The sequence below is a fragment of the Octopus bimaculoides genome, chromosome 8 (genome assembly GCF_001194135.2).
Source record: "Octopus bimaculoides isolate UCB-OBI-ISO-001 chromosome 8, ASM119413v2, whole genome shotgun sequence".
NCBI classification, from domain to species: Eukaryota; Metazoa; Mollusca; class Cephalopoda; order Octopoda; family Octopodidae; genus Octopus; species Octopus bimaculoides.
Genome location: NC_068988.1, coordinates 47521318 through 47528303, shown reverse-complemented (window position 1 = coordinate 47528303; position 6986 = coordinate 47521318). Strand labels below are relative to the sequence as shown.

The 6986-nt window shown below is 35.9% G+C and overlaps 1 long non-coding RNA gene across 1 annotated transcript in view; it reads right to left on the bottom strand.

Annotated features, from left to right (window-relative positions):
- The window catches only part of LOC106867175 (uncharacterized), a 10420-nt gene extending 6694 nt beyond the window's left edge, over positions 1-3726 (bottom strand). Inside the window, exons 1-3 of the long non-coding RNA XR_001409114.1 lie at positions 3594-3726; positions 2266-2365; positions 1088-1128 (exon numbers count right to left, since the gene is read on the bottom strand). This is a non-coding gene — a long non-coding RNA (uncharacterized LOC106867175). The remainder of the gene's footprint in view (positions 1-1087; positions 1129-2265; positions 2366-3593) is intronic.
- Positions 3727-6986: the final 3260 nt, after the last annotated feature.

Genomic DNA, 6986 nt, shown 5'->3' with positions numbered 1-6986 from the left:
TATAGATACAGAATATAGATTTTGACTGGATGACGAGAAAGTGGATGAAGATAAAGTTTTATCAGTTATTTGTTTCAGTCACATTGGAATGCAACCTTGCTGAGGAACTGCCTTGAAGTTTTATTCCAAAACAGTCGGCTTCAGTATTTATTCTATAGGTCTCAGGGGTGTAAACAAATGACAGGAACATAACCCCCCCCCACACACACACATATACACACACACACACACATATATATATACACACACACACACGGGTTTATAATGGCCATGTGCACAATCTGCGTCTCCCAAACTCACGCACAAGACATTGGTCAAACCGGAGTTATAATAGAAGACACATGTCCAATGATAATTGCCGTGCAGTGAACTGAACCCAAAACCACGTTGTTACAAAATGAATTTTCTCAATCACACCGCCATGCCTGCACATATAGTGACTAGATATAGATAGAGAGTGTAAACGTTGACTGGATATAAATACGGTGCAGATATGTTAACTTGAAGGTACACAGCGTATTCAAAGACTGGACAAATATGGCGTGTATATAGATAGACGCAGTTTGTATGTAGTGAAAGAATCTAGATGTTAACTGAATAGATGCAGTGTATAGATGTTGATTGGAGATGTATTATGTATAGTTAGTGATTGAATACACGAAAATAAAGTGACTGGACTTAACCAGAGCGCGTACATTTTGACTAGATATAGGTATATGAAGGCGATATTTAAATAAGATTTACACACTATCTAGGCTGTTACTACCTGTATACTGCAGACCTAATCAACATCTTTTGACTCTCAATCCACTTCATATCTTTTTCATGTTTTGGCACAATCCCAGCAACTTCGGGGAGGGATAGATTGATAAGATCTTCCTCAGAGCTCAACTGGTACTTATTTTATCAACCTCCGAAAGGATAGAAGGCAAAGACAACCTCGGCAGAATTTGAACTCAGAACGTAAAGACTGAAAAAAGTGCTGCTAATTATTTTCCCTGGCATGTTAATGATTTTGCCAGCTCGTCGCCTTTCTGCCAGCTCACCAATTTTTGCTATCCACCTAATATCAATATAATGTGTTTACCTGGTGAACAGCTACACATTGTAAACCAGTCATCATATATTCTGAAAAAGGAAAAAAAAAACATTAACAGTGTATTTAAATCGACCTTCATCACATTCAGTGTTTTATTCAATTTGCATTTAACGGATAGTACGATTGTTTGTGGACACAACTGTGATTTTATAGCATTAAGAGTGCTGATGTCGGAGTTTAACTCCATGTTAACTCCATATATTTTCGAGCAATACAAAACTATATTATTGTCATTCGTCGAATACCTAAATGCTGATGAAAATATATATTAATGCTAATGCACTCACAACAAACCAAATGAATACTTCAGCTATAAAGGTATTCACTCTAATTTCTCCGGGCATATAATCAACCTTCTATAACCTGTACTTTCATATCTGTTTGTTAATAGACTAATATTCACCAGCACAATACCTCATTATATGGATACACCATCTAAATGTGGTTACAACAGAAAAAAGTTCTTTATTCATAAAAATCACCTTTAGACTACAAACATTCTGAAGTAGTAACATACCATTTCAGTGCAACCTACACCTATCATCAAAATCTTTCTACGTTACTTAGATGTTATTGTTGCTGTTACCAACACAACGGGAATCTTTTACGATTCATTATTTATTCTTAGTTTAAGGTATTATCCTCTGGGTAGGGCCAACGTAAAATAATTTGCAACGTAGTACAAGACTGATTTGAGACTTGAAGTAAGGTTCCACAAAGTTCAAGGGGACTGCGAGAATTTTATATGGCGAGTGGTGGAGGGCTTGGCATAGCAGATAGTCACGGACACCCACTTTTCTCTCCGAATCCATCAACGATGTCACTCCCGAGCCCACCTCTGAGAGACACTACCTCTGGAAATATGTATAACTGACACTGACACTGATGGGGTACTATATTCACCAACATGTTCTCCATCGGAAGCAGTTACCTTTTGTTGGATTCAGCTTTTTATAACTCGCACGCACACACACACACACACACACACACACACACACACACACACACACACACACACACACACACACACACACACACACAACACTCGCACGCGCGCGCAGACACATATATGTGTATATGCAAGTGTGTGTGCCCCTGTGTGTTTCTAAGATCGTAATTCCTCTTCGTCTTTACATCTGTTTACTGATTGTGAACAAAAGCCTTACCATTCATGCAAACGTTGTTGTTGTTTCGGTCGTCCACGCAAACAAATCTGGATTAGATGGGCATTCGGCTGTGGAGAATATTGCCTCTCCGTAGCATCATCTGATCAATGCAAGCAGAGACAATTAGATGTTAATATGACGACGATGACGACGATGGTGATACACTCCATATACAAACAGGTACACAGAAAACTCTCAGGAACCAGTGAAAAAGCCTCTATCTGTACAGTTGTTTAACAGTCAAATTTTTCTAGAATTTTCCTTTCAGAATAAAACGTGCATTAGACACACTATGTCTGGCAAAATACTAGATGGTTACATCTAGAGCATCTTTCATTGTAGACATTTTGGATTAAGAATAACTTGTAACGATAGAATTGCACAACACCTCCAGAGCGAGTCAGCAAAAGAACCACTGTATGTTTGCTGAACCTGCTAGAAATGGCAGTCAATCTCTCTCACAACACACTCTATAATATCTTAAAATAGAAGGACATACTTGATAAGATTCATCTTGTCTGAAAAATGCAAGATTGTCAGAGATGGGACACATTTTGTCATACCTGGAGTTAAAGTATATCAGTAACAGCATCAATAGTAAATAGATCGTGAGCCAATATGAAGTGGAAGTTATTTTTGACAATTCTTCTCTTAGAAGTAGCACCCAAATGCCTCTCTCAAATTACTAGACATTATCTTTAAAAATAAGGACGTTGAATAATGTGATTTTTGGGCAGTGTGCTATAGAAAATGACAGGAAGGTCATGGTTGCAATTTATTTTGGCTGATTACGGATGTTCCAGGGATAAACATCATCAACAGCAATAAATAAACACTGAAGGACCACTTCAAGATTTTATGAAATTTTGAAGGAATTTCGTCCAAATTTAACACAGATCACATTTCATTGCACCAACAGTGTTTTGTCTCTTAGCTTTCATTTTTCTCTTTAGTTTTCTTGACTTCGTACTTCTGTCTTTATTTTCACGGACTTGTCATTTCTCTTTACTTTCATTACAATAATGCTGTCATACATATTGTCGTTACTGTCATTACTAAACTGATGTCATTTCTTCTCTCATTACAATAACATTGTCATTCCCTCGGTTTTTACTGTCATTACTGCAATATTATCACTTCTCTTTCTATCTTCGTTGCAGTAATGTTGTCAATACTTCTCTCACTCCAACAATGATGTCCTTTATTCTGTCTGTATTGTCATTACAGCAATGTTATCATTTCATCTTTCATTACTTTCATTACAGCAATATTGTCAATCCTTCTTTCTCTATAGTCATTATTTGTGTTATTTTTCTCTTTATACTTACCATACGTTAATGTAAATTTTTCCTCTGCTGTATTCTTTCTATAATGTCATTTCTATTATAATGTTGTTTTTATTGTATTCTTTAGTATCATTGCAGTAATGTTGCTTTTGTTATTGTTCACGTCCTAGTTTCGCTGCACTGACATTTATTGTCTTTGAGAGAAAGAAAGAATGAAAGAGAAAAAGAAGGCAGATATTTTATTCGATTGTCAAAGATATTACATTACAAAATTATAGTTTGCAATAATGGTTTCTCAATATAAAAATGGTAGATATTTTGGGAAAGAAAAAGTTCAAAAAATATAAACAAAAATAGTTTAAAGCAAAAGGTTAACAGTTTTACACAAACACTGAGGTGTTAAAATTATTTCACCATAAAAAAATAATGTTTTTAGCTTTAGCTGTCTTCCAGAACATTCCTGTTATAAACAGAAAGAAAAAAAAACAGAGGGAGAAAATAAGCCGTTTGATCATGTAAATAAACGTAGTGAGATGAGAAAGGTTAAATACACGATAAAGAATAAAGTTAGGACTGTTCCTTTAATCTTGTGGCATCCACCTATGATTGCTTCGTATCCACTTATCTACTATTTTAGATACTGCAACTAAATTTTATAGATGGAGGCTCACTTCTGCTTCTGAGTAACAAAGTATTGTCATAAAGTTTTACAATCAATATTATAACACCATAACTGCTTTAACATCCATTTAAAAGCCATACAGACGTGGGTTGGATAGAACTGTTACACGTTACATGATCACTTAGCCTGTTCTTGTAATATCTCATCTATGAGAGACCAACTTCTTTAGATTTGCTCTTATCATTTCACTTTTAGTCACCCTTTGCAGTTAGTGTCGACAGTACACATTTTTTTCCCTCGGCACTCATCAGGTTGTTGTTGTTATTGTTGACGATATGCTCTCTCAATAATCTTAATTCAGTAGATATACACAAAACCATTCCAGCCACAACAATCCTTTCGTTTCATTTATGGTGGGTGGCATGGTTGTATTTATGACTACCTTACCGAATGTCCTCATTTTTGTTTTAATGATGGAATATATATGCATGCTTTGAGAAAGTTTTAAGGAATATTTGTTGCATGACATATGTGTAGGCTCTTTAACTTACTGAATTTACTATTTCTTCTGCAATATGCTCTACTGACTGGATTGAATCAAATTCATATCATATCCTGTAGAAAAATTAGAGAGGATGTTTCTTTGTAAAATAAAAAGAGATATGGTACTTCTCGGTATATTTCGATTTTATCCAGTTGCAAGAGAGATTCCAGTCTGTTTTCCTTCTTTAGTTACTTAACAACAATGTTTCATAACTGGAATGCTAATTGTTGTGATGCTCGATTGCTGCATTATTTAATGACTACAATGTTTCATTATGATGAGCTTTCATTTATACAAGGCTTTCGAAATTCATTATCGGATTGCCGCGATGTTACATTGTAGCAGTGTCTCAATGTTGTGATGTTTCATTGTTGTGATGCTTCATTGCTAAGATATTCCATAACTGCACTGCTTTTTTGCAGCTATGCTTCATTATGTTCTTATTCTATTGCTGCAATATTTCATTGATGTAATTTGTCATTGCAGTTGTGTTTTGTTGTTAGAATATTTCATTATTCTGTTACATCATTCCTGTGATGTGTCATTGCTTCGCTGTTTTGTTGCTATAATATTTCATTGTTGTGATACTTTATCGTTGTGACGTTTCGTTGTTGAAATATTTCATGCAGTGATATTATCTTCCCCCGACAGTTAGTTTCAGCGAATGTTGCAGATGACCTAACAAGTAATGTGACAAGCTACAAAATACTGACTGAAAGGATTACAGATTGTATTATATCCCTAGTGCAGCGTCACTCAGTTGCCAAATCACTTAATGCTCAAATGGTCTAGTTTGTCTCACAGAAAATATATATCACTGTTATAAGCGTTTGTTGACTTCTATTCCAGAGTTAAAACTCCACCGAGAATATGATGAGCCAGAGAGAGAGAGAGATAGGGATAGATAGCTAGCTAGCTAGAGAGAGAGAGGGAGAGAAGGGGAGAAAGAGAGAGACACGCTCTTATTGTTTAGCTGAATATAGGCGCTAATCCAGCATGACTACGATTAATACACTGGCAATGACCTGTATTACTCAGATGTAGGTATCTGTTTGCGAATAAATCATTCATTTCGTAAGATGATAGGGTGTGGTGTAATGCATATTTAGCTGGTCTTTCTAGCAAGTCGACCCACCATTTAAAGGCTCGACGATTTGAAGAACAATAAGAGGGGGTTGAATTGATTCGATATTGAAGTAGTAGTAGTAGTAGTAGTAGTAGTAGTAGTAGTAGTCGTCGTAGTAGTAGTAGTAGTAGTAATGGCGATGGTAGTAATAATAGTAGGGGTGGTGATGGTAGTAGTAGTAGTAGTAGTAGTAGTAGTAGTAGTAGTAGTAGTAGTGTTGGTGGTTGTGGTGGTAGTGCTGGTGCTGCTACTGGTTGCAGTAATAGCAGCAGCAGCAGCAGCAGCAGTAGTAGTAGTAGTAGTAGTAGTAGTAGTAGTAGTAGTAGTAGTAGTAGTAGTAGTAGTAGTTTGTTAAAACTGGGTACGTTGTCAAGTTCCTCAGAAACAGTAACACAGCTACGATGAATAATCAATGCACGCCGCCCTCTCAGTTAAACACTGCTAAGCGCTTCATCTTGCACTCCTCGGACCTATTAACTTCTGTCACCTCCTAATGAAAATAATATATGCATTAAGGTAGCTGCCTTACAAGAAAAAAATTATTATTCATGCGGTTCTGAGTTTAACCACCAAATCACTTATGCACCTTATATTTTCTCAGTCTGTTTTACTTGAGCCTAGGACATTTACCCCGACCCTATGGACAATAACCCCCTGAGGACAACAGATGATGATTTAAAACTTCTTAATATATTGGAGAGGTGGTAATTAACCAAGGAGGGTAATTGTTTTAGGGGGTGTAATATTGGAGGGGGGGATTAACCAAGGAGGGGAATAGTCGTCGGAGGGAATTGTCCTACGGGGGATAATTGTCCTGATTCGGTTTTACTTTCATTAAAGTAGTTGTGTTCTGGTACTTCTTGACGTACCAAGGTCTATAAGTTGCAGTGTAGAATGTAAAACTTTATAGTTTCATTTTTGAATATCAATTTAAGAAAAGCATAAAATTTACGTATATGTGAAATCTTTAAGTTCACGACCTGCAACTTCATATATGTATATGTATGTATATATATATACATACATACATACATACATACATACTTACATACATACACAAATACACACACACACACACACACACACACACACACACACATATATATATATATATATATATATATATATATATATATATATATA